The 13,435-nt window shown below is 37.4% G+C and overlaps 1 protein-coding gene across 2 annotated transcripts in view; it reads right to left on the reverse strand.

The window, feature by feature from the left end:
- Nucleotides 1–8,381, reverse strand: part of LOC117406505 (interleukin-1 receptor accessory protein-like 1) — a 475,103-nt gene extending 466,722 nt beyond the window's left edge. For both annotated transcript variants that reach the window (XM_034010584.3, XM_059029188.1), the window contains exon 1: nucleotides 7,874–8,381. The gene's annotated coding sequence lies outside the window, so the exon portion shown is untranslated. The remainder of the gene's footprint in view (nucleotides 1–7,873) is intronic.
- Between the last annotated feature and the right edge of the window lie 5,054 nt (nucleotides 8,382–13,435).

The following is a 13,435-nucleotide window of genomic DNA, read 5'->3' on the forward strand; positions in this document are numbered from 1 at the left end:
AAACTCACAATACTGTTTCACAATACTTGGAACGGGGTCTCTCAAAGTCCTTCTCAGTTCTAACCATGTAAACCAAAGTGAAGGAACAGATTGTGATTCTCAGTCCCTGTTTATGCTTTCACACATGACTTGGTAAACCCTTGGTAAACAAGTGCAACCGCCTCTCCAAACTGCGGCTGCCACGTCGTTTCCCTTCCGGGTCAATGCATTATTGCAACAGAGTCTGTCCCCCTTCCAGGCTGGCTGACTTCCCTTGAACCCTGGTAAAGAAATGTCAGACCAGCCTGTCCAGAGAACTCTGTTCTCGCTGCTTAGCGCCCTCACAGGTCGGGAGGGAGATTTACAACCAAGAATCACTGTGTTTCTGTCTCAAGCATGCTGAGAAGCCTTGGAACAAAGGGCCTCGTTTACTAAGTGGTAGTAATTTGGCCAGAATTGCGGAAGGAACATTGAGATGACTGTGCATGGTATTATAAGTGTCACGCCCTATTTATTAACTAATTAGAAACAAAAATACCAGTCTAAATTCTAATTAGCATACAAATTGTGGGTGGCAACAGTTCTGAAGTTGCGCATGGTATTTATTCTATTGACAACAGGAAATATGTTTTGGCTCCAGTAAAAACCCAACTGTATAAATAGGTACCAGAATTTGAACTCAATTTAACTGTTTGACACAATGTTACACGATTCATCAAGATTCACTGTTACAACGTAACCTCCCAACTTTGTTACAGCCAGAAAGAACCTACAGAAAAATGTACACGGTAACTATTTAGTTACAATTTTAGAAACTATGTTTAACTGTGATGAATCTTCTAACATTGTCTTAAACAGTTGACATTTGCTTCTAACACAATAAAGGTATTTAAAGGTTGGTTGGGTAGGTTTTTTCAGTAGTATTGTGTTATACTCACTTAGTTTTATTATGTGTATCATTTTCATCCTAAATGGAACTTTGGAACCAAGTGTTCCGGGCGGTTTTATGAATAAAGGCAGGTATTTATCGTAAGGTATGTGAAATAAAGGTCAGTTCGGGCAGGTTTTTCGTCAGCACTATGGTACCTCTCGTCTATTTATATAATAATAATAATAATTTATTTGGCTGATGCTTTTTTCCAAAGCGACTTACAATTAGATATTTTACATACAAATTCTGGTACCCATTTATACAGTTGGGTTTTTACTAGAGCAATACATAGCAGCAGTGTCCTGGTATTGAACCCAGGACTCTCCAGACAACGGTCCAGAGCCCTAACCAGTACTCCACATGATGTACATATGTACATGTATTATATATATATATATATATATATATATATATATATATATATATATATATATATATATATATTAATTAAAGTACTATATATATTTGTATGTTGTTTAGTATGTTTAGTAAAAATAAAATGATGTAATAAATAAGAGGTCATATTAAAATAACATTAATGTATTCTCTGTACACAATACATTATGTAAAACTATAGATATGTACAAGAGGCTTAAACAGATAATGCATAGGCTTCACATTGTTAGGATGCGTAGATAATTAAATATAAATTGAAACTAAATTATTTCAGCATATTTTATTTTTATCTTCGTCTACTTACAATTACTTAGCCCAAAATAAATCATAGTGTCACATTAACACATTACGGCTATACAGGACCTTAAATATCTGCCATTTCAAATTGGTATTTTTATGAAATAAGACCAAGAAAAGCTGTTTGTTGTATGTCTTTTATTTGGCAGAGTCCTAATGATGTTCAATATTAACTCAATAAATCTGTTTTAGCTGGAACACCCACAAAAACCACAGGCGAATACCACCCCCCCCCCCCCCCCCCAAAAAAAAAATCATACACAGCTTCCACCGCCTATACTCTCTGCTCTGCGGCATTATTCAGTCGGCAGAATTTTTGGATACTTTTTTCCAGCGCAAAATCCTTGTCAGACCTTTGTGAATAGCTCATGAATATATGGCAGCTCATTATCTGTGTTTAACATGCTGCTTTGCATACATAAACATTATCCAAGGCAAATAAGCCAGCGGCGCTATTTCATTCAAAATCTATGTAACTCATGGCTAACGTGATGAGAAAGTGTCTGAACTTTATAAAAAAGCATATTTTGATGATCTTTGACCTTTTTTCAATGTGGGGGATGACCGAGACAGATAGTGTTATTATCATTTTAAATCAAGTTTCATGGGCTTTCTAACAAAAAATGATAAATTGATGCAAGTCACTGATGTAAGACCTTGAGTAACCACTTGAACCGGAATAACCCATTTTCAATTGAAATTTAAACTTAAATAATCAATGGAAGTCCATAATATACTTATATAAAACAATTAATTATATAACAAGTTTTAAATAATTAACAAACTGGCATGCAAATTTAATATCATAGTATTGAATATTTCAAAGTAGAAAATGCATTATATAGGACACTTCAGTGCAGTGACCACTTTTACTGAGTCTGATACCAAAATAACATGCTATCAATGCCTTGGTTTACATGCACTGCAGCCTGCAGCTTTGCAGTTTTCTGATCTAAATGATCTATATATATAATTGAATATTGTAGGTTATATCCAAAATAAAAACATGTATTGTAAAAGACGGTTCTAGTGTTAATGAAATGTAACATTTACATGTTACACAAACACACAAATATAAATTCTAAGTAGTAAAACTATATTTTATATAATTTTGTGTGTGCGCGCGCGTGCGTGCATGTGTGTGTGTGTGTGTGTGTGTGTGTTGGAAAGGTAACCAAACAAACAAGTAGCTAATGCGCGACAACATGTGAATTCATTTCTCTTGTTAAATTTTTTTACCTTCGTGGCAACGCATGAAGCTCTCCTCACGAGAGCCGTTCTTTTCCTTCTTAGTAAGCAGACACGGACATTTAAATATCCCCGCCCCTAAATGACTATGAATTGAGTAATCTGCATTGGTATAGCCAATTTTTTTCCTAAATCAGAGCTGCATAGCAACGCATTTCCTGAAAAGTACAGCAAACACGTTGTGAGGAAAACTGTCATGACTTGTGTATGTAAACGCCGCCAATGTTACACAACACCCCACTGTTTTTGACTGCACTTCCAGCTGTTCATTGGGAACTACATTATCAGCTTAGAGGTCAAGGGTCCAACGGTCTAGAGGGCTTTGTTTAGACACCCATGCTATATTGCATATTTTCCATTGTGAGACATTTATTAAAAAGCCTTAATTAAACAGCAGTGAAAAAAAGGACTAAATACACTGATGAAAGCAAGCAATTAAAACCATGCCATTATTAGTTTGTAACCTCAGTCCCAAAGGTTGCAAATCAAGTTCTACTTTATTTGACTATTGCATGTGAATTTATATTCATGCTTCCTGCTACACCGACTGGATCCATCAAGGCTTGACAAATTATTTAATAGGAAGTCTATAAAGTTGTGGGGGAACGGGTCAAATTGAAGTAGATAAACTAGAAAATCTAAATGCCGCATAATGTGACACATCAATTGTTGCAACATTAATACTATTACTTCATATTCAGATGCATCCTCATTTACTGTACTATGGTGCAAGCTTGGCTGTTGAAAGAAAATATTGCTGCACAAACTGCGGTTGATACTTGATGACATTTATATTTATTGTAAATGTTACTCAAAAATGCTCCCCCTCCCCCAGACTTCAAGGATACCGTTTTCAGTTTGAATTAATAGGACAATTTAGTTTGCCTAACATCTGAAAAAGGTTGGCAACATCCCTGACTTGCCAGCTGTCTCTCACATAGCAGGCTCCTCTCCTCACATCGCACCTCATGCCAGTGTGTGGTCTATTTAGCTAGGTGAGGTTAAATGCCTCCTTCTCAATTTTAAATGAAGAATTCAAAAATGCCCCTCCTTCCCTTGTATTACTTCCCAGGTGACATGTTTGTATTTCAGCATGCGTTTTTATAGATGTCCCTGTCCTCCAATACTAATAGGCTAAAGACATATTTGAAAATAACTTATTTTTATTTGGCACATTCACAAAGGGAGATATTGAACTACAATTACTTCCATTGATGTCGTGTGATGTAGTTGACCTGTCATTTTGAAAAAGCTATATACAGTTGTATAGTTCCTTAAAGACATTATAAATGGTTGACACACACGAAAAAAAATCAATTCAATGGAGTTTCAGACAGTGCCAATGTTTCTTCAGATATGGACCTGTAAAACATCTTTGGCTACAAGTCTTGGTTTGGGGACCCAAAAAACACAGGTCTCTAATTCAAGGGTTTTTGGACATTGGTGTGTAAACTGGTTTGAGTCTTGGATCTGTCTACTAATCATCACTAAGCCTATGCTTCCATTTCAGATTATCAAATGCAATGCTCCTGTCCCCGATCTCCCTGTGGAACTGCCCAGGCCTTAAATCATCCTCAATGAAGATACAGCTGATTGGCTCTGCACAGTTTACTTCTGACTAGACACTTAGCACCATGCACTGCCTTTGTTCTTCAGTTACAGCACCAGCAGGGCTCTCCAGAAGAAATATAACCACAGATCACTGTTCCTCATTATGCTTTGCTGTTCTAAGCATAAATTGCACGCCAGTACTGCCAACATTTGCCTACTCAAAGCTACTCATTAAGAAGTCTATACTTAAAGACAATACCTGTACAGTCCCCTCTCCTTTTTATTTAAAACACCGTATGAACTTCGAAACAGTACTGGCTAACTCGACAAGGTTATAGCAGCCAGTAATGTGTTCCCTCTCATATTCTTTATTTCTTATACATACTGACAATTCATACAAACTGTATTACTTATTTTTGGTTAAGTACAGAAGATATAGTTACAGTGTGGTGAGAATAAAAAGAGGTTCAGATTTCTGCATGTTAAGGATAAAAGCATGTCTCATTTTAACGTATGTTTAATTACTTTGCATGTTTACAAACACTGATGTGAATGCAGTCAAAACATACTGAATGCCTAGGGTTTGAAAGCCAGCTGTCGATCACAGGAATGCAGCCCAAAGTTGTGTGCACACAAGCCAGAAGATTGATCTGATTGAGCACACCAGCAGGGATTGCATAATTATTTAATCAAAAAATAACTCAACTCCTGCCAGCTCTCCAGTATGCTGAATGACAACTAACGCCAGGTGCTGCCCTTTCAGAATCTGCCACAGTACTAATGCTACGACTGCACTTTTGTGCAAACATTGGTTTTAGGATTTACTGTACTCTAGAATGTAGATTGACTGACACAATCACATGCCATGGTGGCCTCACATAAGCTCGACTGCAATAAACACATCTCTTTTGCTTAATAGTATTTTCAGTGTGTTCAATTTGGTATATTAAATCAGAAACAAACAAGTAGATTTAAATTTGTAGACTATTTTCTCAAATGCGCTTGAATGTAACTCTATACTCACATGCCAGGCAGAAATGTTACCTACGTTTTAATGAATATCAGGATAAAAGAAATCTCATTCTAGCTGCAAAGATTGTGTTGTGTTCTTAGAAAACAACCTTACTGTAGCGGGTCGACTCGGGAAAATAACATCGCCAACTGACCCCCGGCCCCCACCAATAAATAAATAAATAAATAAATAAATAAATAAATAAATAAAATAAAACTAGGTTAGTTCTAGTTTTAATCGTATACAACTACAATTGAGTGATTCCTTTTGGTTTGCTATTGTGCTGTTTTCAGTTTTACAAAGCTAGGCAGCCCAGAAACTACTCGTTTGTTACCGTACATTAAAACAAATGCAGCAAAAGTATCCATATGTGTGTGACAAATGTGTAGTATGGCTACTGTATGCACATTATAACTACATATTTTGCACTGGAGTTAAACTCTGAAAGCGAGGCTAAGTTGGTGACTATCTGATGCCCATGCATCCCTTCATTTGTTTCGAGACGCTGTTTTTTCAGCACCACGGGTCACGGCTGTGTGGTCCAGTGGTTAAAGAAAGGGGCTTGTAACCAGGAGGTCCCCGGTTCAAATCCCATCTCAGCCACTGACTCATTGTGTGACCCTGAGCAAGTCACTTAACCTCCTTGTGCTCCGTCTTTCGGGTGAGATGTAATTGTAAGTGACTCTGCAGCTGATGCATAGTTCACACACCCTGGTCTCTGTGAGTCGCCTTGGATAAAGGCGTCTGCTAAATAAACAAATAATAATAATAAATAATAACGGTGAGCAAGTGCTAAATAGTACTAATGGAGCAGTTTCTGGGCAGGATTATGGCATCAAAGAGTAAGCTACATATTGTTTAATTTAAGCCTATATAGCAATATTTGCAGAATGTTATTTGTTGACTTATTATTTTCATTGTTCAATATTTGTCTAATTTTACATGATATGTGAAATATGTGAAATAATTCTACAAAAAAACGACAGGGAAGGGCTTAGCGGGACATGCCAATGGGTAACATTACACCCACACCTTAATCAAGTACTACTAAGATATACATTAATAATGTAACCTTCTAAAATGAAATCCTTCTGTTAGGGTGTATAATTCGGCTTGTAGATATCTCGATTTAGTTGCAGTGTTAAGTGTATTAATAAGATAGTTTGTCTATTTTCCTTAAGGTTAATGACTGTGTATCTGTTGTAGCTCTGTTAACAGGCACGGGTACAGTACATGAAAACCACTGGGATCAATGATGTATCACTTTACAGAAATCGGACTTCCAGTGGTCCACCACCTATAGCTTGAGGCGGGCATGGAGTGCTGGGCGAATTGTTCTTTTCAGCATCATCGCAGACTTCAGTTATCCACAAAGGAAGTTTGCTGCGAGAATGATATTAATTGTATCCAACCACTGTAATTTGATAAAGAACAATCTGCTACCAACATACTGTAATGTGTTGCATGTATAAAACCAAATATGATGTTTGGATATTATTACGACGGTGCTGCAGAAATCCATTTAAAATGTGGTCGTTTTATGTTTAACTAAAGCAATGGTTTTAATAATCTAAAATAAATACATAAATAATAATGAGGCGATAAGGGTAATTTCAATAAAGTTTATTTTACCAGTTATTGAGACAATCAATACATGGTCGTAACCAAATAACATTTGCTGCAGTCAATAAAGGCAAATACAACGCAGGTGGGAATATTTAAACAATTTGTAATCGATATTAAATTCTGAAACGTTGAACAATAGATTATTGTAACCATGCAGACAAATGTTAAGATAGGCAATGAATCGAGCGCTTCTACACTTCATTAACACGGGTTATTTGTATTAAAATCGTTAGTCTGTACAGTGTTTGACACTGCTGCATTGTACAGTTGTTTCTCCATAAATAACAGACGATTTTTATTTTTAAAATGAACGTCATTGTCAAAGTCATACATGTAATAGGTAATGTAGCAGTTGTACTTGAAGAACATAATCCGTTTTATTTTAGATAGGAGCATCTATGAGGAAACCTGAAAACCATATGAGAAATAAAATGGAGCATCCAATTGAATATGAAAAATGGCATGACAGAACTCTTGTGTATCATGTCTTATAATATACTCCTGTCGGATTTCCAAATCAATATAACATATTTAAAACTGGAGAAGTTAAAAGGCTGTTGCAAGGAAGCAATACTCTCCGTCTTGTATAAGAATGCGCCCACGCTGTTACTTTCCATCGGTATTCTACATATTCAAACTTGATCCGCTTGATTTATTAGAAGGCTTTTAACTTAACTGCAGCAAATTCTTGCAACTGCCAATAATGCCTAGATCCAACAGATCAATGCAATGCAGCAATTACGAAAGAACCCATTTAATTAAAAACCACTAACTTTATCAAATAGCCCAAGAAGGTATGTGGTATATAAATATATAACAAAAAAAGAGCTTACCTACAACCAGCTTCTGAATTGTTCTGATTTTGGTGTCAGTCAGTAAAAACAACTACGACCATCACAACGCCTAGTGAGCGAAAAAAGCACGTTTCTTCTATATTTTGGAGACGATAAATGACATATCAGGAAAATACCCCATTTACGCAATTGCCAAGTTGTCCAAAAGGTTGTTTAATCCCAGGTAAGCATACATATCCTCTGGTATTACTATTAGCATGCAGGTTTTCAAAGTACCCAATTCTTCTGTATCCAGGTGTGAGAAAAATATACAAATACAGGGGAAACTGGATATAAATTGAAGGACAAGTTTAAGCACCGCACAAGTCTGCTCGTTCTATGACAGGGAGTCTTGATCACGGATCTTCCAAACGTGCATTGCGTTCCTAAGCATTCCAGTGCACATGTGCGATCTTCAGAAGGCTGCAGCCGCAGAAAGGAAAGCAAGCTATGTATATTTCACAAGCATCCTGCAATATCAGATCCGATGGGGTTTTCCTTCACAGTGCGGCTATGTTGATGCTCAGTAGCCTTGCTGCTTCTGAATGTGTCTCCCGGGTCCTAGCGCCCGATTTAGTGCGGTGGCAGGTTTAAATACAAGTAGAAAATAACAGCTATATAGGACGATCAACTATTGGAACATTTTGATAAATCAACCTTCTTTAAATTTTCACTTAAAACAATACTATAAATTATTGTAGTTTTTAAAGGCTGCCAATATCACAGTAGGACTCCATCCTTGGGCTACTGCCACATGGATCTCTGTTTCCAGCAAAAAACAGCAAATAGCAAAACGATGCACTTACTGCCGCCCAATGGAGATTTAAGAAACAATTCTGTGCTAGTTAGTACTTCCAGAATGAATTAAATTATTGCGATATAGGCTCTGATTAACTCAAAGGAGTTAAATTGGTTGGATCAGACACATTTACAGTTACAAGTGGGACCATACTTACAAACATATATGTGTTATTTCTTTTTGAACAGTGCAAAGGTTAAACAAATAATATTCAACAGACATTCGAACATTTTCAGATAATTAAAATAAACATGAAGATATTTAAATATTTCGATTTACAGTGGAATGGCAGGATATATGCTCTTCCTTTTTGTGTTTTGAGTCCACTGTTCTCCTTCATCCTAAAATCTTTAACATCAATTGCCCTTATTGTGTTCCATCGGTATTAATGCTTTCTCTCGTTATTAGTTGCCTAGTTACAATAATTCTCCGCCTTCCCACATATCAAGGTCTTCGCAGAGTTTGTCTGCATACACATTTGTGATCAATTTGAATCTGAATGTTACCCGGCTGTGGGTGGGATGAAGTTTCTACCAGTGACTGAATAAAAGAGTGAGGGGGCGAGCTTGGACCCAGCGACTTCAGACAATGCATTACTGTACATGCATACATTGAGCGAAAAAGCAAGGCTTGACTACTCTCTGGTGAACGAGCATTTTTCCCTTACATTTTATTACATTGTTATTTCTGATACTCCTCCCCTCGATGCAGTCTCTGAGCAATCAGGTAAAATGTTAAGAATCAAACAAATGGCACGCATTAATTAGCAATAAGAAACAATGGCGATTTAATTCTTTATTATTATTATTATTATTATTATTATTATTATTATTATTATTATTATTATTATTATTATTCTGAAGCTCTGTATGAAACTATACAGGAAATGTCCATTATATTCGATATTCGTTGTTGCTTTCAACATATTAGGAGCTGCAATACAATATTTAGGCAATGCAGGCTACGTGTACAATGCAGTTTTCTTAAAAGTATTTCAAGAAGAACACATGCACACACATCTACGTACAGTATATGTGATATACTCTCGGTACAGTACTTGCAGTATTACTATTGTTTTAATGGTAAGAAAAGCATCTCAATGGCGCTGTGTGATATTTTACAGGTTCTGCAGATGAATCAAGGGGCCGCTTCTGGAACTCAGTAAATGCCATTAGAATTTTGATGAAGAGGCATTCATGAGAAGAAAAGACCTCTCAGTTGGGAAATCCGTCCTGTTTATACAATCTGCCGCACAATGCTAGAATAAACGTGACTTCTTGATCAATGGATCAGTGACAATCAGAGCTTTGATTTTTCTACGCAGATACTGATAGGATAATTTAAAACAGTGGATGATTATATCCGAACGATGACAGTCTACTGTTTTGTTTATAAATCACAGCTGGATATGCAACGTGTGGGGAATAATTATGCAGAACAGATACACATTTGTAAATACTGTCACTAGGTAGACTGCTGTGTGTGTACTATTTTTGCATTCTGCTTCAGGTACATACTGTAGATCAATTCAGTCTTTTTAAGGTAACCAACCTTTGCTCGGCAAGCACAGTGAACTGTATACAGTGTTTGTTTAGTAACTTTTTTTTTTGTTATAGTTATTAATTTTTTATTTTAGTTATAGTTAGTTATAGTTATTAGTTTAATTTTAGTTATAGTTGTAGTGTCAGATACATCTTTCATGTGCTAATTTAAGTCCCTATAGGCAGTTCAAATGCTTATTTTTGGTTGAAAATGCTTTATGAATATGGACCATATTGAAAAAAAAATCATATTAAAATGTACATTTTCTATAGGCTTACATTACCATTCCATATTCAGATAACAGCTTTGTCGCAAGATACATTTTCATTTGTTTTGTTTGATTAACTTTGATTAAAAAATTTACCAAGTTTTTTTCAAACTTTATTTTTCCATTCAAGCAGAGAATCAGTGAAATCGACCTTTATGCTTTAAAAAAAACAGACTTTTTTATGCCCTTGAGAAACGTCTTGTTTAGCGAAACCCCTTTATCATATTCAACATGCAACAAAACCATGGTTACCAACATTGTAATTTAAATAATGTTTGGTCAAAACGGAGCTATACGTATAGATAAAGTTTCTAGACACATTAAAAAATGTTCTTAAATAAACCACAGCATATAAAAGTTTATACACAGACTTTTATAGCATACATTTACAGGTAAAAATAATATGCACAGAACATTAGATAGTTGAACAGAACTAACTTGCACTTATTATTCAGAGTCTGAGGTCCGCCCCTCTCCTGCTTCAGCACAGCTGGACTCAGAGTCCACTTCAGCCATCGGCAGGGTATTGTGCACAATATTCAGTAAGCAGGGGCATAGCTAGGAATAGATTTTTACTGAGGCAAAAATGCTGGGACTGGTGCTGCTACTGCTACTGCTGGGACTGGTAAGACTGGTGCTGACACTGCTGGAATTGGTAAGACTGGTGCTGACACTGCTGGAACTGGTGCTGCTACTGCTGGGATTGGTAAGATTGCTGATACTTGTGCTGACTGATTGGACTGCTGAGACTGTATGATGCCACAATTAAAAACACTGATTTAGAAGGCTTTACTGCCTCGGAGTTCCTAATTGCCAATCCTCCTATGGCCTGATCTATCGAAACGCTGTAACACTTCCTCCTGGGTCATGTCTCTGTGGACATATAGCAGGGAAGGCCATTCAGTCTATTTTTACCCATACTGCTGCAAGACCAATCAAACATATCAAAAGGATGCACTCAGTTAAACTCTTTCTCATCATGAACAGGGACCCGAGAAATGTGTTTGCTGCGGAAAACACGGATTGCCTCTATGCTGTAGGAGAATTTTTAGTTTTACACTTTGGGCAGAGCAAAAAACATGCAAGGCTTTTTTTTTGTTTGTTTGATAACCAAACCAATACACTTGTCATATATAATCATCAACACAATGTCGCTTTAAATTTATGTAAATATACTTTAAACTGGGGCAGCAGTGTAGAGTAGTGGTTAGGGCTTTGGACTCTTGACCGGAGGGTTGTGGGTTCAATCCCCAGTGGGAGACACTGCTGTTGTACCCTTGAGCAAGGTACTTTACCTAGATTGCTCCAGTAAAAACCCAACTGTATAAATGGGTAATTGTATGTAAAATAATGCAATAGCTGTATAATGTGAAATAATGTATAATGTGATATCTTGTAACAATTGTAAGTCGCCCTGGATAAGGGCGTCTGCTAAGAAATAAATAATAATAATAATAATAAACTGCTTCTGGTGTAGGTCAAGGTTGAATGAGGTGCGCTGTCACATTCATGCTGGTACGTAGCTGCAGGTCAATTATCAGTCTCTTTTTGCCAGAATATTTTCTTATTGCAATGCCAATGGGATTAATGTGAAATATGGGAAAAGGAGGAGATTCAAAGGGGCCTATCATGAATTGATTTTCTAACTTTCTTTAGCAAAATGTCGACAGTGTCGGGGTCAGAAGTGGCAGATTGGAGATTATTGCAATAGATGGAAGAGGTGGGAAAGGAAAAGAGACCAGTAGAACACCCTTCAGTGAGACCGTTAAACAAAAGAGGTGTCAGGGTACTTGATTAACTCTGTGGCCAGGACTTGAGTGTTGACAGGTGTAGAAATACATGTTATCAGTTATTCAGAACATTGGCAATGGACGGTTTGTTTTTTATAGAGGGGGCTGAATGTTTGGGTTTGTGGGGACAGACAGATTGTGAGTGTGCTTCCCCACAGTGGCTGCAGATGTGGAGGAAGTTGCAGGAAGAAAAGGAGCAGGCTTCTTTGTTGAAATTATTACAAATCTGACGGCCACCAGAGAAAGTAATACTATGGCCGCGTCCGTCCTTAGACCTGGAAGGATTGAAAGAAAGAGAAGGATTGCAAGGAAGGGACAGGAAGGGGGGGCTGAGGGGCAGTAAGGGAGCAGAGAATGGTGGAGTGAGAGGTGGAGTTGCATATGGAGCATGCCAACAGCCAGAGACCAGTGATAAAACGAGAATATAAATCTTGATCCAAGGCTCCCCAGTAAACCCTTTGGTTCCATTGCTGGAGACGAGCAGCGGCTTTTGCAGAAAAGGCTTTATGGTATTTGAAGAAGTGTGATCCTCTGAATCTAACAGAAAGGTCTATTGACATGTAATCATCCAGCTCACAGTGCCAGTCAGGATAGAATTCACAAATGATATCTCTAAAATGGCTGAAAGCTAGGATAAATTCAGAAATTATGTTTTGAGGGTAACTGAAATACAGGTAGTGGACATAAAAATGGAAACACCAATGAAAAGTCACTTAATAGGGTGTTGGGCAACTATGGTATCCCGCTCTGTGGAGTTCTCGGCGGACCATTTTTGATGAAACTGGCTGCTCGCGCCCCAGGTTGAAATTTGCAGTCAATTGATCTGCAGTTGCTCACCTGTTTTGCCTTGCACATCGAATTAATGCACGATCCTGGAGTATGCACTTCCGCCCACTGTTGCCCTTTGCTGATGATGTCTTTCCCTCAGAGTTCCATGCCGACATCATCTTAGACACCGTTGCTTGTGAAATAACAGCAAGTTGAGCCGTCTTGGTCACTGAAGCCCCTGCCAAACACACCCCAACAATCACCCCTCTTTCAAAGTCACTGAGGTCTCCTCTTGCAGCCATGCTAGCCATAATTATAGGCAACCAGGCCTGTCCAGCATTTTTATACATGACCCTAAGCATGCTGGGATGTTATTTGCTTAATTAACGCATGAG

This window comes from Acipenser ruthenus, chromosome 8, assembly GCF_902713425.1.
Source record: "Acipenser ruthenus chromosome 8, fAciRut3.2 maternal haplotype, whole genome shotgun sequence".
In the NCBI taxonomy this organism is placed as follows: Eukaryota; Metazoa; Chordata; class Actinopteri; order Acipenseriformes; family Acipenseridae; genus Acipenser; species Acipenser ruthenus.